The sequence below is a fragment of the Theobroma umbraticum genome, unplaced genomic scaffold (genome assembly GCF_002168275.2).
Source record: "Theobroma umbraticum cultivar Fairchild unplaced genomic scaffold, ASM216827v3 scaffold_2.0, whole genome shotgun sequence".
Taxonomy (NCBI): domain Eukaryota; kingdom Viridiplantae; phylum Streptophyta; class Magnoliopsida; order Malvales; family Malvaceae; genus Theobroma; species Theobroma umbraticum.
The window spans coordinates 638949-663824 of NW_018397277.1; positions in this window are offsets into that span (position 1 = coordinate 638949).

Genomic DNA, 24876 nt, shown 5'->3' on the forward strand with positions numbered 1-24876 from the left:
GATTTAGAGAAAGAAAATAAGCTAGAGAGAGAAAACTCTATTTGCTGTAACTTTGTGAAGCTTTTCTTCAAGCTTTTTCCTTTTCTTTTCTCCTTGTGGAAAGCTCTTTTTTGCCTCTAAAGTTGCTCCTGCAAAGCCCTATTTTCTCAGCTTAAAAACATGTATTTATACCTTCCATTTTCAACCCTAGCTGCAAAAACCCATATAGAAATTTCTTCATTAAATGACGTGTTCTTGCTACAACCAAAATGGATTCTCGTTACAGTAAGAAACTCTTTGACTTCAGCTACTGAAAATCTTGTTGCAGCCAAAATGAATCTTGCTGTAGCCAAGATGAATCTCACTGCAGCAAGAAACTTGTTGTCTTGCGCAATGTAGTATGCTACAGTTAGTTAATTTTCTCTACATTTTTTACCATGATCCCTTTTGACTTGGGTGAAGTTCTAAGTAAAAGTCGTAGCCCTTCCTCTTAGCTTTCTATTGGTACAAGAATCGTGTCGATTCAAGTTCTGTACCGTGAGTTATGCTCAAAACATTGAAATATTTTTGGAGGCCTTTCTTAAGCTACTTGCACCATCCTTTAACCATTTGAGTTCCAGGTCCTTATACATCCTTCAATATTAGAAAATCAACTAATTAGAGGCTGAAATGAGGGATTTTAACAAAACATTCATTGAAATTGCATAAATGATAAATGTCATGGCATAAATTAAATTACTACTACTAAGCATAAAATTACCTATGGAATACTTAAAACTAGAGGACTTAGCTCAATTTTAAGTTTCGAAGATGCATAAGAAAACTCTATATAACAAAGTCATCATTTTCTCATCTTTTGGTTCAGCACTTCAACTTATACAAGGGTTTCAACCACTTTCTGATTAGAATTGGGAGAAGTAATAAACATCACGTTTATAGTCTTTCCTCTTAGCTTTCCAATGGTCTATGAATGACCTCATTTGGAGTTCTTTCGAGAGAGTTATAGTCAAAATACTACAACTTGTTCAAAAAATTCTGCACTTAATAATCCTTGCTTAATTCACCTCCATGAAGTTTTAGGCACTTGCATACCTTCAAAACATGGACAAAATTAGTGATGACTTAAATTAGGACTTTTAACATAAAAATAAGATAAAATTATAAAATTAAAATATTTCAACATGTATGTCATGACTAAACCCTGGGGTCCATGACCAGTGCATGAGCCTAATAGGCAAAGCTTGTGAGATTTGAGCTAGACTAAAAAATTCAAATATAATCATACATCATTACCCAAGGGATTTTTGCATAAAATATTTTCATAATATAATTTAAATTCAATTACATAAAATTATCGCTAGCGCATTGTTCATACACCATACTTAATACAATATGCATAAGGCCATACGTCAGCCCTTAAATAGGTTTGTACATGAATCTAAATGGCAGATCATGCCTATATACACAATAGCTAAACTGAACTCCAAAGGTGGAAGCTCACAACAGACTCAATGGAGTGGACATGTTAGGATGAGAACCTATCGGGTGCCAAAATTAGTCTATCATTGGATAACCCTTGCCACACAGTCTTGTGGCCTATATATCTAGACATAGTACAGTAATGGGTGAGTCATCTAATACTTGGTGAAGGGTGCTGATAGTTCGAACATATATAAACACACACACACACACATATATATAAATGTTGCATTATCAATGCAACTAAATGTTCTAACAAACACCTTCAATATTAAGGGCATATTGATCATCCTTAGGCGTTTCCACACTTTTGTATGTCACTAGGCTTATCTTCAAAGCTGTACCAAAGTAAATATCCATAGGCACATGCTAGTTGCCAAAGTATCAAATTAATTTTCAAATTTCTCTCCACCTATCTAAGGCTATGTCATATCACTCACAATTCGAATCACAATCATAAAGTGGTCTTCTTCTAGCCATCATCAAATCACGCACAGTGGCCAATCGATGAAATTAAATCACATTGAGGGCTAAGCCATTGGTGACAATCAAATCACGTGCATGCCGAGGCAACGAGCAAAAAATTAGAGTCATCATCTGGAGTAGTCTCCCAATGGATGTCATCACACAGAGTAGTTTCAGACAGTTGGCATCATAAACATAGTCATCATCCAAACCAATCTCAATGAATGGCATGGAAGCATTGCTAGGGGAATCTTAAGCAGGATTAAACCATAGCCCCTACTTACAACCATCCTTGCAAGCAAACACATGGTCACAGGGTGTAGAACTCCACTCAACCTCAAGTCAAATCAATGTCTGAAATTCTCATCAGCGAGCCAAATACAATCCCCAAGTGAGGTCATCATACCTTAGGTATTACCTATACCATATACCACATCAAAGATTACTTTTAATGAGCTTCAGACATTTAGCTCAATATCGATAATCCTCTATGAGGTTCGATGTCTAGGGTAAACAACTTCTAGACGTCCATTACTTTCAATATATGGATTGCACTAAGGCACACATAATATACAACACATATAATCACAAATACATTTAGTTATTTAGCCAAGGCATATTCGTCCAAGCAATTATATACATATAATCTATTCTAGTACCATGGAAGCACATTATTCAATGCATCGTGCATAACATGCATTTTAATAAAACCCACTCATAGTGACAATCAGAGTTGCTTCCATAGCCAACCTCAACTTCTAGCCTTCATTGATCCTCTAGCTCACAATGCATTAATAGCTTCAATTTCCCCTTAGAACATTGCAAAACATCAATTATTAATTATTTCCTAGCTTTTGAAAATGTTTAGCTTTTCAAAAACAACTCAATTCAATATATAAGCTCAAATCCTTCAACAATAAGCTAAATGCTTACCTTAGTGTCTGGTTTAGTCAAATCTCAACTCCAAATCCCCAACAAATTTAAGGGATAAAAACCTCACAAAAGCTAGACCAAATCGAATCTAAGTTGTTAACCTATTAAATTAAAAATCAATCAAAAGAAGGTAAAATCTTACCTTTAAAGGAGTTTCCAGGCTCCAATTTACTCCAAATTTCTCTCAAATTTCATTTGGAAGGGTATGGTTTCAGAGGTTTGAGAAAGAGGGAGAAAGTGCTTTTGTTTTTAAATAGGAAAAACTGAAACCCTTTTTATTTTTGCTAATAGCCAATGATGTATTAATACATTTAGGAATATATCAATACATTTGCATGGGTTTTGACCAAATCTATCAATACATTGAGCAATGTATTGAAAAAAATCAGGCAAAATGCTCACTACCCTAAATATATCGATACATGGGGAAACCTATCAATACTTTTCCCCCTAGATGCTATCTATTTCAAATTTATCGATGTATTTGGATAATGTAATGATATATATTCATCCTAACTCAAATCTAACGGTACATTCTTGAATGTATAGATAAAAAATCCCTTGTACACCTAAATTTCTTCTTTTCACCAAGAACGTGCCAATGCATTGGGGAATGTATCGATACATTTTCCTCTGTAGGCACATTTTCAACCTTCTAAACTTTCAAAAATCCATATTTAACACCAAAAATCATTCTTGCTTAAATTGCAGCTCCCGTAACTATTATAACTAATATATCTTGTACATATATCCTCAGATATAACATCAAATTCAAATCAAAACCTCAAGCTATAAGATTTATCACATATTTTCATAACAATTTACCTAAGTGTCAATATGCATACTCCCATGCACTTAAAATATTTAACATGGCATCAAAGTCCTAAAAAGTATTAGAAAATCAAATTCATTCACCATAATTTCCTTAATTGATCCATATAGTGATATCGAAAAAATCAAGGGTGTTACAATATATTAAACTTAATAAAAAAAGCATAAAAATTACCTAAAATTACTTAAAAACAAAAGGACATAGCTAGCTTTAATAATCAAAATGTGGTAAAATAACTATATATCATAGAGTTTTTAAGGAGGTGAGAAATTTTCTAGAGAAAGAGAGGGTGGGTGGCTGATGAATAAAATGAAGGGAGAAAGAATGGTTTTTATAGTAGGATTTTAGAGTTATTTTATTTTATTTTTTATGGCATGCGGGGTGGACATTGCAATACTCTAGCTGGGCACTATAGCATCGCAAGCCTTGATTTCACATGGTTCGACTTCTAGGGCACCACAGTGTGGCAAGGAGAGCACCATTTCGATGCCAAGACAACACGATGCTTATCTTACTATGCCGTGGCACTGATGGTCCCCCTATTTAAAGTCATTTGAAGTTCAAGGTTTCATGACATGCTCCTTTCTACGCTGCCATGTTGCATGCTGTTTTTTGCAACTTGTAACAAGAAAGGAAAAAATTAGTAAATATTAAACATAAATAATAAATGAATAAAAGAAAATACATTAAAATAAGTAGATTAAGTTAGAATGCATAGGTTGCCTCTCGAGAAGCACTTTTATAGTCATTAGCTTACTATCTCAATCTTCAATCACATTTAAGAAATGCATCAAGAATGTTTGGCGGTCAATTTCACCTTTTCAATAATGCTTCAATCTTTTCCCATTAACTTTGAATGTCTGACCATCGTTTGCCACTACTTCTATTATGCGTTGTGGAAACACTTTAGTGATTGTGAATGGACTAGACCACTTATATTTGAGCTTGCCTACAAATAATTTCAAGCGAGATTTGTACAGTAACACAAGTTGACTAGGCATGAAGTGATCGTCCACAATTTTCTTGTCATGCCACTGTTTTGTTTTCTCTTAGCAGAGTTTGGCATTCTCATAGGCTTAAAGTCCAAATTCGTCAAGTTCATTCAATTGCAAAAGCCTTTTCTCACCAGCTGCTTGCATGTCAAAATTTACTTCTTAACAACCTAATAATGCTCGGGCTCAACCAGAAGGTGACAAGTTTTGCCAAAGACTACCTTGTATGGAGGCATGCTAATTGGAGTCTTCTAGGGAGTTTGATATGCCTGAAGTGCATCATCTAATCTTCATTCCCAATCCTTCCTTGAGGGACACACGATTTTCTCCAAGACCCTTTTAATTTCTCTATTGGATACCTCCACTTGGCCACTTGTTTAAGGATGATAAGCAATTGCAACTTTGTGTTAAACTCCATATTTTGCAAGAAGTGCATCAAAATACTTGTTGCAAAAATGATTGCCTTCATAATTTATGATAGTCTTTGGAATGCTAAATTGAGTGAAGATACTTTTCTTAATGAAATTCATCACCTCTTTGGAATCATTGGTAGGAACAGTTGTTGTTTCAACCTATTTGGAAACATAATCTATAGCAACCAAGATGTATTTATTGTTGTATAAAGGTTTAAAGGGACTTGTGAAATGAATAGCCCCATGTGTTGAAGATTTCTACTTCATGGTTGGTGTTGAGAGCCATTTTTTGTCTTTTTGATATGTTACCAACTCCTGACACCTATCAAAATGTAAAAGGAAATAGTAAGCATCTTTAAACAATGTAGGCCAATACAGCCTTGATTGGAGAACTTTAAGAGTGGTTTTGTTTCCTTCAAAGTGCCTTTCATAGTCTGAAAATGGGAAAAGCTAAAGTATGCTGGTTTTGTTTCCTTCAAAGTGACTTTCATAGTCTGAAAATGGGAAAAGCTAAAGTATGCTTTGGAATTCTTCCTCTAGGACACAACTTCTAAAAATGTGGTCTTTGCATTTCTTAAACAAGAAAGGCTCATCCTAAACATAAAGTTTAACATCATGAAAAATTTTCTTTTTTTGATGAAAACTTAAATAAAAAAGGATAATATGACTTACCAGAAAAATGCTGAATGACCCAAAGAAAAAAAGGTTCTGGTGTCCAGCTGGTCAAGGAGAAAAACATAGAAAATTCTCTCCCCTTTATGGCCAGCCAAAGAGTGGAAGCAGGAAGAAATTTCAAGAAGTTTCAAGGTGAGTTGATTAGTCAACATAGGTGAATTCTTGTCTTTTCCCCTTTAAATTCTTTCCCCATCTTTTTCTTCCCTAACTACACCAATTTTTCCCACAGCATCACAAGCATGACTGGCCATGTGGGAGAAAAATTAGAGAAAAAAAGATCAAGCTTCCTTTGTAAGCTTTGACCAAGCTAAAATTAAAAAATTACCATTTAGCCCTCCTAAGTTCTCATTCTTTTTATTGAGTCCATCCATCACTTTTAAAATTTCAATTTTTCTTCTAATTCCTTCCTTGACATGTGTATGAACATAATATGAGGTTCGTACCTCATTCGCGTGTCACTATAATATTTAAATATATACTTACCCGATAGTGCTCTGTTTTGTCAAAGCATACGGGTTCCCTCTAACCTCATGGTTTTCTTCCAATTTTCCTCTTTTCTTTCCCTCCCCCACTTGGATTAGTCCTATAACTTTCTATTTTAGCTAATTCCACTTATAACTAAACCATTAATATTTAATATTATTTTATTAACAAAAATATTATTTTATTTAAAAATATTCTTTCCGCCCATCGCCATTCTCTAACACTCAAACTTACCTCAAATATCCTTTATTATCCTCAATAGAGTCTCATCAATCATTACCTTAATAGAGTCTCATCAATCATTAAATAAGGTTACGAGGTGTTACAGACATGAAGGATTGACACATAATGAAAAGAGACATTGATTCTCAGAAAATGGGAAGGTTCTGCATGTTGAAGAATTGAAACCTCGCGCAACATGTCAATTCTGCCAAGTGCCAGATTAAGGCAGAAGTCAATTCTCAAGAAGGAAGAATAGATTCTTCAAGTATGGTAGATTTGATCTACCCAGCCTAAACGTTCAAAAAAATCATTTCAAATTTACCTTAACAAGTAAATCCTCTAAAGCTCAATAAATACCTGCTGGAAAATCATCGAAAAGAAAAGGAGGGAAAAAGATGAACCAAAAAAAAAAAAAGAAAAAACGAGAATACAAGCTGAGCAAATTGTACAAAGTAATAAAAGCTAAAAATCCTTCCTTTGGTTCAAAAAGAGCAAAAATCGCAACATGATCATTCCTTCCCTCTTCGTTATAAATTTCTAAGCTAAAACATTCCTTTATCAGTTATCATCTTTTAGAAATCTCTTATTTTTTTGTACTCAAATAGCTTATTAGCCTTGTCAGAGGTCTTAAGCTTCATACACTTTCTAGAATCTATTGTTATTGGGTATACCTTTATGCAAAATGTAGTGTCACAGGGTAAACCTCGTCTTGAATAGGTAGAGTTTGGTTATACCTCCATTACATAGGTAAAGAGGTTATGCTTGATCCTTGAAAAGGCAGTTTCTTGTAAAGGCTGTTCTTGATCATAGAAAAGGTAGTTGCTTGTAAGATTGTGCTTCATCCTAAAGAGGCATGACTTGAGTAGAGGGTATCCTTGATCCTTGAAAAGGTAGTTGCTTTTAAAGGTTATGCTTTAACCTATGTTGAAAAGGCATTTGATAGTGGATTTAAACTCCTTGTGCTATTAAGAGAGAGGACGTCAGCATCAAAAAGCCAAACCATTATAAAAATTTGGCTAAGTACTCGTTACTTATTGCATCTTCTTCACTCAGCTTATAAACTATTTTTCAACTTTGCTTTTCAAATTTTTACACAACTTTGCTTCAGAAAGAAAAATTTTTATAACAACTAATTCATCCACTTTTGGTTATTTTACTTTAAAATTATTTATCTAATAGATCCATTGGTAATTTTCATGGGTATTTGATTGTGTTTATCTAATTAATTTGCTATTCTTGTTATTAGTTTTAGTTACTTTAGATCATTTGGCTTGACCCATTTTTTATAGTCCTTCGCAAGGCTTAAGCCATACTTAGAAATCAAAGGGCCATCAGTTTCAAAAGTTTTGATTGAAATGGAAGACGAGATATTGTCTCTGTTTACATCAGTAATCTTTGATCTAGAATTTCACATAGATGGCTCTAAACAATTTATGGGAGATACAATGAAGTTGATAATACCTTTATCCCACTAAAGCAACCAAACAAAGTATCAAGATATGGTTTTTTAAAAGTCAAATCTACAGTGGAAGCAAAAAAAACTATCGGGGGTTTAATGGTATGGTTTTTAAACCATCAAAAGAGATTGAATCTTACTGTTTCAAATCAAAGTGATTCTCTCTGGAGTAACAATGTTGCTAACTCGTCCTTCAATATATTGGTGGGGTTAATTTCAAAGCAAACTTTGCCCCAAACCATAATCATTAACCTATAAGGCATTAACAACAGCATATCCACAAACAGCAATCATCCAATCAAAATTTCACAAGAAGATATGTTTCTATCCATAACTTTAATCGTCCCATTCCCATTTTGTCTCAAAAGCCTGTTCATTAGACAAATTCAACTAGGACATACCTTCAAGCCTTAAATGGTTTGAATTGCTCTCCTTAACCCACCCCCTTGTAACACCCCCAATTTCTGATGTAAATTAAATTAATAGATGATATGCTATGTGTGCCAAGTGTTTAAGGATATACATGTAGATAACTGGGCACTTAGGTAAATTTTGAGAAAATATTTGATAAATCCCATAGTTTGAGTTTTTTATCTAAGTTTGATGCTATGTTTGTGGATTTATGTGCATAGAATTAAGTTAAATAAAAGATTTGAAGTGTGATATTAATAGGGAATGATTTTGAGGTGTTAAACTTAGATTTTTGAAGTTTTGGAAGCTTAAAACTGCCTATAAGTGAAAATACAACGATACATTCCCCTATGTACTGATACATTCTTGGTAGGAAGAGTAATGCTTTGGAGGAATTCTATCGATACATTTAAGGATGTGTAAATAGATATGGCAAAGAATCAACATGTATCGATACATTTGAAATAGAGAGCACTTAGGACCATTTTGCCTGAAATGTATTAATACATTTATTCCAAATTAAGGTAGATGTATCAATACATTGCCAAATGTACTAATACATTACAAACAGAATGCAAAAAAAAAAAAAAAGGTTTTGGGGCCATTTTCGCGCAACCTTTTTCTTAGCTTTTTCTCTTTTTCTTTCTCTAAAAACTTAAAATCGTAACCCTCAAATTGAAATTTTAAGCCATTTAAAGCTATTTGGAGCTTGGAAAACCATCTTGGAGTTAAGATTTAACATTTTTACTAGTTATTTTTCAATGTAATCGGTTAATAGAGTCAAAATCCAATTTTCTACAAATTTGGTAAATTTCCTTTTTATCTTGACTTAGAGAATTTGGAGCTAAAACTCATTCAATCAAGCTTTTAAGGTATGGGTTTAGTACGATAATGAAGGATTTGAGCTTAAATATTTGGATTGCTAAGATTTGGTTAATTATGGAAAAGTTGGCATTTTTTGAAAGCTATGAATAACTAATATTTTGATCTTCTGATGTGTCTGAAGGGGGAAACAAAGTTAAATCAACTTGTTGGCAAGCTAAAGGCAATTAAAGGCTAAAGATTGAAGTTTGGCTCGAATTACCTCCAATTCGTCACAATGAGTGGGTTTAAATAAAATGCATGTAATGCATGACACATGATAGATGCATTGCGATGGTACTAGAATGAGATACGTATGCCTAGATGAATGAACATAGGCTAGAGAACAATATAGGTGTATATGTATATATGTGAATCTTGTGTGTTTGTGTGTGGTGATGTGAGCCACATGGGTGGCTTATACTATATGTGTCTAGACTAGGATGTCGAGAGGCTATGATGAACCCCTAGGAGTAGATTACCCTAGGTGTTTGATAGGTTGAGATTATTTGATTAAATGATGCCTTTGAAATTAATAGACAGTTGAACCTAACTAAACCTAAGACGATTAAAGCTTTTTGATGAAAAAAGATGTGAATGACGAAGGCATGATGGACTTATTTGTGGATTTGTGTTTTTGTCTTAGGAATGAATTCCAAACATTGATCTACTTTGTGGTTGAGTGGAGTTCCGTCCCCTAATGACTATGTATGAGCCTTTAAAGATAGTGGTAAGTTTGGATGATGGTATTAGTCCTGTCTATGATTCTTGCCTATAGTACTTTGATGCCATCTATCGAGATTACTACATGTGATGACGATGTTGAGAGATTACTTTCATCAATGATTTCATTCTTCGTTAGCTGCTCTGACGTTGTGCGTGATCTATTCTGCACCCATTACTTCAACATGTGCATGATCTATTCTTCGTCGGTTGTTTTGGCACATGTGTGATTTATTTCTCCACTAACAACTTTACCTTGAGCGTGTTTTGATTCTCCACTGGCTGGCCACCTAGCATTATTTGACTATGTCTAGGGGAAGACCACCTGTTGATTTGATTTGTATATGATGTGAGATAGCCATAAAGAGGCTTGGATAAATACGATATGAATATGATGTGATGCTTTGGTGACTAGAGTGTGCTATGAAGAATGATTTGAATACTTTGATTGGTTTCAAGGGTAAGCCTAACGATATGTGTAATGATCTTTGGAGACATTGAGGATGATGATATGCCCTAACATTGGAGATTTTAGGGATAATGATATGCCCTATATTTGGAGATGCTTGGTAGAACATCTAAATGCATGGATGGTGTATATATATATATATATATGATTTTGTTTATCTGTACCACTCACTTAGCATTATAGTACTCACCCATTTGTATACCATGTGCAAATAAATAGGCCATTAAGCTATGTGGTAAAGGTCATCCCACGACAGATCGATTTTGACATCCGGTAGGCCTCCATTTTGATGATTTCACTCCATTGAGTCTACCACAAGCTTTTGCATATGCTTGGCTTTGATATATGTAGGCACGATGTGCCATATGAACTTATGTAAGGGTTGTTATGTATGAACCCATCTTGGATGTCCAACATACAACCCTATAACTATTTGTATGAATTACATGCCAGGCATAATGTAATATATTTGGTTTTATTGTGAATATTTGATTATAAATCCCTTGGCATTTGTGTTATATGATTTTGGATTCTAAAGCTTGCTCGAGTCTAGTAGGCTTGCCAACTCAGCTCATGCATCAGCCACAAATTATCAAATTTGGGCCGTGACACCCCTCCTCCACCTACTCTTGATTCTTTTTTGAAATAATGTGTTGGACATATTGATGATGAAGTCTTGCACTAGCTTGAAGGATGCATTGTTGGTACTTGTAAAAAATTTCAAGACCCTAATAAAATAAAAGTTGAAATTAGGGAAAGTGGCAAATTAGGTTTCTTTGTAAAAGGAATCTCAGGACTTCAATTTCTTATTTCTTTTCCTGATAAAAATTCGTATGATATTTCGAAAGCTGAAAATTGGAGTTCGCTCTCAAAGTTGTTCGATCACTTGATAGATTGGTCTCCTAATGCTAGTATGAATCAAAGATGTTATTAGCTTGCTATTTCTAGTATCCCTGTCCATGCTTGGACTAAGGCTACTTTTCCTAATCTTAGCAATCTTTGGGGCTTTTTCACATGTTCAGGCAATGAAACCATGAATATGCATTCATTTGAAAGTGTTATAACGCTTATTACTTCTGAATCAAGAACTAAGATTAAAAAGAATATTTATTTCAATATGGGTAATAAGATCTTTCTCATCAATGTATAGATTTTTTTCCAAATTGTATATTTGATTGTCTTGGTTGGCCTCAATCAGAGGACAATGATTCATTTAGCATCACTTCCTTTTCCTCCACCACTGTGAATAGTGTTGATACTTCCAATAGGATGGATCCCTTTTTTCAGCCAGTGGCCTTGGAGGTTCATGATGATGTCAGCCCCATCACCATAATGAATCAAATCCTCCCTTGACTTAGATGATGAAAAGCCTATGTGATACTCTAGCCTAAACATATAAAACAGATGTGTCGGTTAAAAATCTTAAAGTGAGCTTTCAAGGCAATTCGATCGAACCTTTTATGAACCTAATTGTTGCTAACCCACAAGGTCCCATCCTTTTTAAACACAATAAGGTATCAAATGATATTCAAGCCCCATTATTTATTACACTTCCCCTAATTCATCTGATTTCAAACTTATTATTGATCTTGACAATGGGTTGCGTCCTTTTATCGGAATTCACCAAGGACCAATTCAAAAATCTTTATCTAATCATCAAACTCCATCTCTTCTGGATGTTTCCCCTAAACCTTCATCACATCGATCTCTATCTATCCAAGCTAGTTTTTCTAATGATGAAACCTTTGCGTTAAACACTTTAGTTGATGTTTCACTTTACACTAATGATGACCTAGCATGTATTTTTGAAGAAACCTCTGTTCATTCTAAAAGAGGCAGATACGACTCAAAAAAGCTAATAGATTAAGAAAGAAAGGAATAAAAAAATTATTATCAACCTTTCACGCAAGTGGACACTATTGCAAACAAATAATATAGTAAAAGTAGAGTATCGTTCCCACAGAGATTTGTTTCTAAATTTTCACTAAGTACTAAAATTTTGTAACAAATTTATCTTATTTAAGCAATCCAAAAATTGAAAAACTAATGAAATGAATTAAAATAAACACAAAATTAACTAACATAAATTAAATATGTTGAGAAAAGCAATAGATTAAAGGCATAGAATTATAGGTTCATTCAACACTTCATCTGATACCAACTTCTCTTGTTATTTATCTTTTCTGGGTAGTTTTACTAACCTAAAATCCAAAGCTATGGACAAGTCTCCATTGAGATGCTTGCACAAAAACCTAACTTAATCAGTTCACTATATGTCTATAGGAATTAATTAAATCAAGTTCATTAAGCGAGTGTCCTAATTTGGGTATGTATGGCAATTGGCATATGTCTACCCGAATTGCGAATTAGATCATCTAAGTGATGTGAACGTACACTATTCAAATCTTAATCCAACCTGGAATCTCTCTGTCGAGTTTCAATTAGATTCACAAATCAATTAATTATTGATCAAGAAATTAAAGGCATTAAGAACATATTTGAATATGTGAAACCATACCCATTCATGATAAATAAAAGAGAAACAAATATTCAGACTACATGTTAAAATCCACCATAATCCTAGAAAAGCAAATTAGATCATGATACATAAATAAAACAATATCTAGAGGAATTCAACCATAAATTCAAAATAAGAAAATAAGTATAACACAAAAGAGAGAAATAAACTAATGTCAAAGCTTGGTTAATTGCTCTTGATTTCTTGCTTCATTCTTAGCTCGAATTCTCTAGAAAAACTATTATTGTCCTCCCCCTTGAATGTTCTCAAAACTTCTATTAAATATGTGCAAGATGCCTTGCTTTCCAATTTTCTATCAAAAATTTATTTTTTGAAATTAGGGTGGTGTCATGGCCTTGACTCCTTGGCGCTATGGTGCTATGACACTTTTTAGTGGCATCTTGACTCAAACATTTGTATGATGCTCCCCACTAGCTCAATGCCACAGCCACAATCTCCCTTATGCTGCAGCAATAGCTCCTTCAGCGTCGTGGCCATGAGTAACTCAGAGCAGCAGCCTCAGTCACCATGCTGACTTGTGCAAAACTCATCTGACCATCATATTCTAATATGATTTTTAACTTGATCTGGTCCATACTGGGTAAAGTGGTAAACATGAAAATTGTGGCCCATTCTCTTACCTTTCTAATGGATTACAAATTACATCAATTGGACTTCTACAGCTCAAGTTATCTTTCAATTACTACAGCTTGTATGACTAAAGCCTTCACCCTACTTATGCTATTTAGACTCAAATGCACCTTGCCCATCAAATATCCTGCACAAAACCAACATAGAAATCAACAATAACTATTTTTAAAGTAAGTTAAAGCGAAATAAAGTAAAATTCAACTAAAACAACTTAATTTGCCATTCAACATGTAATCTAACTTAACTAGAAAAATACCTAAAATGATAAAATCTGAACAAAAAAACTCAAAGATCTAGCTACTTAATCTCTCAAAATGTATCAAAATAACTCTATATAAAATAGTTATCACACCCCCAAACTTAAGATTTTAGTAGTCTTCGAGTAGTACCATTTCATTAAACATGAAAACATTTAACTAGAATTAAGTTGCACCATTTCATTAATCACCTTCAATATCCTCAAAAGTTAATCCATATTCCTAACTCTAGGCAACACACACATATTATTCAAGATCATGTTTCAATCCAAATGCAATCTTATCGTTAAGTGAATTTTCGCGCGTGTGTGTGTGTTTACAATCTTTTCACCTAGAACATTGTACAATCCGGATAAGTTTATATTCATGTAAAATTCAAATTTGTAATTAAAACTTCATAATTTTGCTTTTCATTTCTCTCTCCACTAATGTGAACTAACACTAAATTAAGGATCAATAGGACTTTAATTAGCTTGTAATGTATGGCTAGGTCAAGGTGGGATATGGGATAATGTATAGCTTAAATCACCCTAAGCTCTTAATCAATCTAGTACCTAGAGATTTATTTTCCTTCACCTAGTCTACCCTTTTTTTTCATCAATTTTTTGTTTGTTCAACACTGCATTCCTTTTGCTTCTTCTTTCTTTCCCTTTTTTCTTTTTCTCAATTTCACACCTCTAAACTTTTTTTTTGGGTAGTGAGATGAATGCAATCATATTTTTAAACTTTTCATCATTTTTCATCTTTACTACCTTTTTCATCGTTTAGCTCACAACACTTCTTAGATTGACTTATGCACTTAAGAATATGAGGTGTAAGACTTGTTGGAAATAGCAATATAAGGATTTACGCTAAAATTAAGTGTTCAAACAAAGAAAAGGCGTCATTAGGCTTAAGAGGGAAATTAAGGATAAATTATGTAAAGGTAGGCTACAAAGGCTCAATCAATCCAAAAATGGCCAAAACCATCTGCTTAACTAAGTATGGCCTAGAATTTCTTGTCAAGAAAGAATCAAACAAATTCTAGAACTCAATACATAATTCAAAATTTTCACACTGCCATATACCTCTCTAAATATGCATATTAAATCTAAGCAAAACATATGGTACTCAAAATGTAGAAATTTCATCCTAACAATAAAGTTTAGTATAAGAATTTTCATTGCATTCAAACAATATTAACTATTGCAAAGAGTCAAGATAGGAATATAGCTAAGTTCCCTTCATTTGATAGGTAAATTAAAAGAAATTGGCACAATTAAATCTAACTCAGGTTTTTAAAACATGAATAAAATTAATGAAAAAAAACTAAGTCACTGTATCACAAAAACTAATAACAATAAAACCCTCCTCAAAACTTAAATTGCTCATTGTCCTCAATGTGAAAAGCTAAAAAGAAGGTGAAAGAAAATAAGCTACTCTATCAATGCTGGTAGTGCATTGAAAGTTCTAATTTTCTTTCTCCTTATCTTCATGCTTTCCAAAACTACATACTCAGCAAAACAAGCTAGAGAGAGGTTGTAACTACTTATTTAAATAGAAAACAAAGACTAACTAAACTAACAACTAAATCTAAAAACATATAGTTTGGGTTGCCTCTCAAGAAGTACTTTTTTATAATCACTAGCTTGACTAGATACCCTCATTTTTCACATCTTCATCACCGTAAAAATGCTTGAGGTTTTGTTTCATTACCTTTAATGCTCTTGTAAGCATATTAAAAATCTCAATATAGCCATAAGACAAAACTTTTGCCACTTTAAAGGTTTTCCACTAATATGGTTGAAGTTGTCATGATAAAGGACGAAGGTGTGAACTAAAGAGTACTACTTGCAATCTAATATTAAAATCAAGATCACTAAAAAGTGGTTGATTATGCTCATCATAACACTGCTTAGTTTTGAGATGTGGTGGCAGTGGCTCTAACTCAAGAGTTGGTGCTTTCTTACTTGTAGGTTGTGGAGTAGCATTACCTTTACCTTCATCAACTAAGTTTACTTTATAGCAACGATCTATGGTCGGAGGATACTTAATTGCATTTAAATAGTAAATTCAACTACCTCTTCTCTAACTCTAAAAGTTATTTTGCCTTCCCTTACATCAATTAGTGCACCTACAGTGGCTAAAAATGGATGTCCCAGTACGATCAGAACCTCTTGGTTTTCCTTCATCTAAAGAACAAGGAAGTCCACCAAAATGTATAATTTCTCCACTTTAATCAAGACATCCTCTATAGTCCTAAAAGGCTACCTATTGTCTTTTCTACGAGTTGCAATTTCATTGCAATAGGTTGAACCTCCTTTAGTTGAAGTCTCCTAGCAATAAACAAAGGAATAATTGAGGCACCAACACCCAAATCACATAACGCTTTTGAAAAATTAACATTACCAATTGAGAAAGAGATAGAGAAACTCCCTAGGTTCTTAATCTTTAATGGAAGTATATTCTTGATTATCGCATTGCACTCCTCAATAAATGTAACTGTCTCAAAATCTTTCAATTTCCTTTTCATAGTTAATATGTCCTTTAGAAACTTCACATATGACGGCATTTGCTATAAAGCTTTTGTGAAAGGAATATTGATCTTAAGCTTTTTGAATACCTCAAGAAATATTTGGAATTGCCTATTAAGTTTTTCTTTTTGAATGCACTGAGGAAAAAGTGGTGGTTGTTAGCTTGACTTTACTTTTGTCTCTTAAAGTTGTTTGTTAATTGTTTCAATCACTATTTCATTTCCAATAGGTTTCTCTTGAAGTCTAGCTGGCTTAACACTATTTTCAACCTCTTCTCCATTACTTAGGCTGATTTGCCATAACTTGTTGCTTAACTTTTCTCTTAGGATTTACCTCAAAATCATTAGGTAAGGTCCCTTAAGCTCTTTTGTTTAATAAATTAGCAAGTTAACCAACCTGAGTCTCAAGGTTTTAAAGTGATGTTGCTTGACTCTGAATGAGAGTTGTTTGACTTTATGTGATGCTATCATTTTGTGTGACGTATTACCTTAACAAATCTTCTACAGCAGGTTTTTCTCTAACATAGGTGCTCTAATTTATTGCTCAAATCTCAGAGGTGCATTTGACCTTGAAGTTAAGGAAGACCCTTGATTATTGGCCCAAGAGAATTTGGGATGGTTCCTCTATCTTGGGTTATTAGTATTGGAGTTGGAGTTATTCGATTGTCTATTGTCCATAAATTACACTATTTTTGTCAAACTTGGACACCGATGGCTTGCATGGTCATCTCTATAATACTCACACATTACAAAAGGACTTTGAATGCAATTAGTACCAAAAGATTCAAGTTTCTTAGTTAAAATAGCGACTTGAGCAGATAATGCTGACATGGCATTTAGGTCATGAATTCTAGCTACTTTCCTATGCATTGATCACTCCACTGGCCACTGGTAGTTGTTTGTAATCATCTCGTCCAACAAATTGTATGCCTCATCAATTGATTTAGCCATTAAAGCTCCTCCCATAGTGACATCAATGGTAGTTCAAACTTACCCACTCAAACCATTATAGAAAGTTTGTACCTAAAGCCACTTTAGAAAACCATGATAAGGACAACATCGAAGTAATTATTTGTATCTTTCCTAAGACTCGTACAATGATTCCAAATCTTATTGCATGAATGATGTAATGTCATTTCTCATTTTCATTGTCTTAGCCGAAGGAAAGAACTTGGAAAGGAACTTTTGAGTAAGATCATCCCATGATGTTATTAAGCTAGTAAAGAGCACATTCAGCCATGTTTTGGCTTTATTCCTTAATGAGAAAGGAAAAAGCCTCAAACGAATTACATCATCTATGACATCATTATATTTGAATGTATCACTAATTTCTAAGAAGTTTGATATATGGTCATTTGGATCATCATATGGAAGGCCCCCAAATTAGATTGAAGTTTGAATCATGGTGAAGATAGCTGGCTTGAGCTTGAAATTGTTTACTTGAATAGCTGGCCTTTGTTTGCTTGATGGAATTCCTTACACCAAAGGGATAGCATAATCCCTCAAGAAGCGATTTTCAGCTACTATGCCTTCTTGTATTTGCTATTCATCCTGTTGCTCAGCCATTGTATTTGTTTGAGCAAAACTTTGTTGATTTTCTCATCAAAGTCTGCGAAATGTTCTCTCAATTTCTAAATCACAAAGGTATAACTTCCAAGCTTTTTGCTTCTCATACAACGACAAAACGAACTTGCAAGACAAAGAAATAGAACTTACATTAAGACTAGTCTGTGGAATTTTAATATTAGCAAATAATAAAGAAAACAAAATCCTTGGCAACAGCACCAAAAACTTGTTGTTAATTTTTCATGCAAGTGTTCGTTATCGCAAATAAGTTTTACAATAGAAGTAGAGTATGATTCCCATAAAGATTTATTTCAAAATTTTCACTAAGTAATAAAATTTTATAACAAACTATTTTTATCTAAGCAATTCAAATATTGAAAAACAAATCAAAGCAAAATTAAAATAAACACTAAATTAACCAACTAAAATTAAATATGTTGGGAAAAGTTGTAGATTAAAGACCTAGGATTATGGGTTCAGTCAAGACTTAATTTGATTCCAACTTCTTTTGTTATTTATCTTTCTTAGGTGATTTTACTAACCTAGAATCCAAAGCTATGGACAAGTCTGCATCAAGAAGCTTGCATAAATACCTAACTTAATTAGTTCACTATATGTCTATAGGAATTAATTAAATTAAGTTCATTAAGAGAGTGTCATAATTTGGCTATGTATGGCAATTCAAGTATGTCTACCCAAATCACGAATCAAATCACCTAAGTGACGTGTCTACCCAAATCACAAATCAAATCACCTAAGTGATGTGAACATACATTATTTAAATCTTAGTCCAACATAAATCTCTTTGTCAAGTTTCAATTAAATTCACAAATCATTTAATTGTTGATCAGGAAATTAAAGGCATTAAGAATATATTTGAATAAGTAAAACTATGCCCATTCATGATAAATAAAAGAGAAACAAATATTCAGTCTACATGTTGAAATCCACCATAATCGTAGAAAAGGAAATTAGTTCATGATATCTAAATAAAACAATATCTAGAGAAATTCAGCCATGAATTTAAAACAAGAATATAATTATAAAACAAAAGAGAGAAATAAACCAATGTTGAAGCCTAGTTAATCTCGAATCTTTGTCAATTACTATTGATTACTTACTTGATTCTTAGCTCCAATTCTCTTGAAAAAATGCTACTGTCCTCCCCATTGCATGCTCTTAAAAAGTCCCTTAATTATGTGCAAGATGCCCTACTTTTCAATTTTTTTCCAAAATTTTATTTTTGAAAACCAAGGTGGCGTCGTGGCCTTGACTCCTTGGCGCCATGGCACAGTGACACTCCTTGGTGGCATCGTAGTGATACTTCTTCAATGTTGTGGCATTGTGCTCTCAAACATTTGTATAATGCTCCTCAGTAGCTCAGCGCTGTGATCACGATCCTCCCAATGCTGCAGCGGTAGGTTCTTCAGGCCGGAGCCATGAGTAACTTAGAGTCGTGGCCTTAGTCACCATGTTGCCTCGTGTAGAATTGCATCTATCCATCATCTCCTAACATGATTTTCACTTTGACTTGGTCTAAACTAGGCAAAGTAGCAAACATGAAAGTTGTAGCGCATTCTCTTGGCTTTCCAATGGATTAAAAATCACATTAATTGGACTTCTACAGCTCAAGTTATCTTTAAATTACTACATCATATATGAGTGAAGCCTTCACCCTACTTGTGCCATTTTCAGTCAAATGCACCTTGCTCATCAAGTATCCTACACAAAACCATGAGAGAAATCGACTATAACTCTTCTTAAAGTAAATTAAAGCAAAATAAAGTAAAATTCAACTAAAACAACTTAATTTAACTACTCAACATGTAATCTAACTTAAACTAGAAAAACACCTAAAACACTAAAATTCAAACCTAAAAACTTCAAGATCTAACTACTTAAGCCCCTAAAATGTGTCAACATAACTATATATAATGGAGTTATAAAAAATTATCAAGTAAAAATCACCTTCTCACTTCCAATTATGTTGGTCATCAATCATCCTCAAATGATTTGTTCAATGAAGCTGCAAAAACTTGGACTTTGGGTAAATAGTTGGTTTTGTCTTCTCATTATTTGGATCAACTTATGATTGACAACTTTTTGAAAATTGGGAATTCATCTATATAGTAATGAGATATTCGAATCGTTGGCCTCTTTTTGCTTAATTTTTTCATTGTTGTGATTTTGTGAATTCTGGTTTTGTGTTATTTCTCTTTTTCCTAATGCATCTCTTGTCTTGGAACATTCGTGGGGCATGTACTCTTTTGAAAACACAAAAATGAAATAACTTATCTGTGCTAACAAAGTTGACATGGTTCTCCTTTAAAAGACAAAGCTTATTGATGTTACTAGAAAAACTATTGAACATCTCTAGCTAAATGATAACTTAGAATGGGCTTTCAGTCTTGCAATTGGACAATCAGGAGGTATCCTCTCTATTTGAGAAAATTCTATCTTCTCCCATGCCTCTTTACTTATCAAAGAGAGATTTATTCTAATATATGGAACTTGGACTTTTGAAAACTTTAATTGTGCCATCATTAATATTTAAACCTCGTGTGATTTGGTTGATAAATAGTGTTTTCAGAATGATCTCATATCTTTGCATTTTGAATATCCAGCTTGTTGGTGTTTTGCTGTAGATTTAAATTCTATAAGAGTTCTTGAGGAAAAACAGGGTTGCAATCAATCCGATTTAGGAATGGTTGACTTCAATAATTTCATTTCCTTATGTGAACTTTCTGATTCACATTTGATTGGTAAGAAGTTTAGCTAGTTTGGACCTAATTTTAAATGTAGTCGTATTGCTCGCATTCTTGTTGCTATAGATTGGTTCTTTATTTTCCCTAATATTTTACAAAGATGCTTGAAGAGGTTTTTATCTAATCAATCCTTCTACTTCTCACTTTGGAATTTTTAAATTAGGGTCTTAGACCATTTCGTTTTCTCAACTACTAGATATCGAATAATTGATTCTCTAAAATTGTTGCTGAAAACTAGTTTTCATCTAATGTTCATGGTAGGGCAGGATTCCGTCTTAAATCCAATCTCAGTAAGCTTAAATCCCATCTTAAAAAATGGAATATAGTCTCTTTTAGACATGTTGATTCTGTCATCGTTGATCTTGAACAAAATATTGAGGAGTGTGATAAGATTAAGGATATTAGAAACCTATCAATAAGATATTACAAACTTAATAAGACTTAAAGACTTTGGTCAGCTCATCGCCATAAAGAATCTATGTAGCATAAAAAATGCCACATCCATTAAGTTAAAGAAAGAGATAAGAATACTCACTTCTTTCAATCTACGGCGAAAGCCCGTGCCAAGCAAAATTATTTGGCTGGCTTAAAAATTAATGGCCTTTGGATTTCAAATTCCCATGATATATGCTAAGTTGTTATCAATTTTTAATCTAACTTATTTCAACGTCCTTTTATTAACAAACCAAATATAATGGGATTACCATTCAAAAAAATTAATGAGTTTGACTCTTTTTTTCTTGAATCCTTGGTTACCATGGATGAGCTGAGGATAAGTTTTTTGGAATTATGATGGTTCTAGAGCACTTGGCCTCGATAGTTTTAACCTTAATTTTTAAAAAGCTCTTGGTGAATTGTGAAAAATGACTTATTGAGTTTTGTTCAGGAGTTCGTGAAGACAGGCTAAATTGAAAAAGGTTTTAATTCCTCTTTCATCACTTTTATTCCAAAAATTGACAACCCATTTCTTTAAGAGAGTATCATCTTATCAGTCTCATTAATTACCTTTATAAAATCCTTACCAACCTCTTTGCAAATAGACTCAAGAAAGTTTTTTCTAAAGTAATTAGTGATAATCAATCTACCTTCATTTAGGGTCCTTAAATTATAGACAACATTATGTTGGCCAATGAGATTTTACAAAGCTTGAAAAAAATGTAGTCAATGCAAGAGTGGAATCATTGTTAAAATTGATTTTGAAAAAGCATTTGATTGTGTGGATTGTGATTACCTACTCTATGTCATGAAAACAATGGGTTATGGATCTTAATGGCAATCATGGACCAAGGAGTGTATTTCTACAGTTTGGGTTTCCATCCTTATGAATGGGTCAGTTACTCAAGAATTTCCTATGAAAAGGGGTATTCGAGAAAGCGATCCCTTTTCACCTTTTTTGTTTTTTATTGCCGCTAAAGTTCTCCATCTTCTCTTCTCAAAAGCTTAATCAATAAGGTTATTCTAAGGATCAAATTCACTTCTTTCGACATGTCCATCACCCACTTACAATTTGTGGACGACTCCATTGTTTTTCAAAAGTTGAACCCTCAGCGAGCAGTTATGATTAAACATATCCTTCATTTCTTTGAACTTTCATTTGGTCTAAAAATTAATTTCTCTAAATCCTGTGTATATTCTGTGGGCACTCTTGATTCAGTCACTAATGAGATAGCTACTATTCTTCAATGTTCAGTGGGTAATCTTCCCTTCATTTATCTTGTCCTTCCAATTAGAGCAAACCCCGGAAGTATTAGTACTTGGGATCTTATTGTTGATAAATTTAGACAATGATTTGCATTTTGGCAACAAAAATATTTATCTTTTGGTGGGAGATTAGCTCTTGTTAATTCTATGCTCAACTCCGCACCACTTTTCTACCTTTCAATTTTCCAAGCTCATTGTGGCATTATTAATAAGTTGGAAAAACTAAGAAGAGCTTTCCTATGGGGTGGTGGCCTTGATTCTCGTAAGATTGCCATGTTCAAAAGGAGTTCAATTTTAAACCTAAGATATGCGGTGGTCTTAGTATCTCTAGTCTCTACCATAAAACCTTGGCCTTGTTAGACAAATGGTGGTGGTGCTATGGCACGAAACCAATGCTTTATGGTAATGATTGATTCTTGCAAAAAAATGTTTCTAAATTAGTTCTATGGATCCTTGTTATGACTTAGCCTTATAAAATGTCTACTGTATGGATATGCATTACCCAACACCTTACCAATGATAAAGTTCATGACATTGTTAGATCTTAAGCTCGCAGATGGACTCTTAGTAATGATGAATCTATTTTTTTCTAGTTTGATAGATGGTTTTTGGATGACTTTTCTCTATGCACTACATATCCCTATCTTTTCTCTATTGGTTTGGATATGGAAGCCAAGGTATGTGATGTCTAAAATAATGGTCCTTAGTTTCTAAAATTTAGAAGATCTTTTTACTTTTAAGAATCTGCTGACTATGATGAAGTTCTTGCTTCCTTTTTTAGGATTTCCTTCCTCTAAGATAAAGAAGGCAACTTATTTGGAAGCGCACTCCAAAGGTCAATTTTCTATTAAGACTTTCTGTTCTATCCTTGATTCAAATCCTCTTGATAGTAACCTTTGGTTTCATTCCATTTGGAAGTTTTCAATTCCTTCTAAAGTGCAATGTTTTTTTTTTGGGCATTCTATTCTTGATTCTATTCCTACTAAGCATTTCCTTGCCTCCCATGGCATTCCTCTTAATGATGACCAAATTTCTTGCGTTCGATGTAGGTCAGAGTTGGAAAATTGCCATCATATTCTTATCACTTGTTCTCTCAGCTAGAATGTTTAGTGTCTAGTACCTAATTCATGAGGAATCTCATGGACCATTCCTTGCGCAATTTTGTTTGGGATTCAGCTTCATACTCAAACATGAAAATAATGAAAAATCAAAGCATATCACAACAAAAAAATAAAAATTCATTTAATAAGAGAAATAGTCAAATCCTTTAAGATTAATGTTCGTGTTTTTTTTTCATGTAATTTTCATATTAATTATGAACATTCATAAGTTTAAGAATTACATACCTTGCTTTCGATATCGTAATCAAGAGCCAATTAAATCTAAAAACACTTGTGATAAAGCAATTAATCAAAAAGAAGAATAAGACAGTATGAAATTCTGCAGTTGAAATCTTTGCTTTTTCAACTTTATAGTTTGTCAAATTTTTAGCCATCTAAGTGTTTGGCCTTTAATAGTAATCTACACAGTGGTTGAATAAAACCTTCTTAAAAGTAGGATTTTACTTGAGCTAGCAAGTTTTGTTTCTAAAATAAAAAGACCAAAAGTTCTTGCTGAATCTTGTTTCTATCAGAGAAAGAAAACTATTTTTCTTTTTCTTATTTTTATGAAATGGCTAAGAAGTAGTTGAGGCCTTAGAGTTTTAGTTGGATAACATAACATATTTATATAGCCAAACTAAGTTGTAACCCTAGATACAACATTTGTATTTTTACTCAATTAAATCCTTGTGAACTTAATTAATTTTTTAACTTTATTTTGGTTTATTTCAATTAAGTCCAACTTAATTGATTATCCTTATTTAATCCCAATTATGTCACTTAATATGTGCGATCCATTAGGCTTCTAATATGTTGGCAATAGATATAAGTCATAATCAAATATCAATTTCATGATTGATTTATATTTATAGATCATCAGCTGTATGGTCCTTTCATCAAATATCCTAAATATGTCATTAATCATTGCTTAGTGTGTATATATGACATTCCATATTCTTTTCATAATTCATTACTGACCTTTTGAAATTAGGAAAGTAACTTTCCTCAAATTCATCATACAAGTTAATCTGGAATTGAGAACAAGTAAGATACATCCTCTCATATCACTTAGGGTGATGAATCCTCACTTGACCACTCATCCACCTTCGCATGCTTTATAGTATACCTAAAAACACTTAATTTAGGCATCTGGTCACCTTCAAACTCGTAAAAATGAAATCAAAGTATGTCATTCTTCATATAAGATGACTTGGTGTCTCAAGTTCGAGGACTAGTTGCATGAGTATCACATGAGAACATAATCCATAGACACTTGAGTGAAATACGAAGTGGAGTTCTCATAAATGGTCATATTCAGTGAACTTGTTCTTTAACAAACACCCACATATTATTCTCAAGTATCCTATATACTTCAATCTATAAAATTGATTGCTTACTTCTTAAGTAAATAAG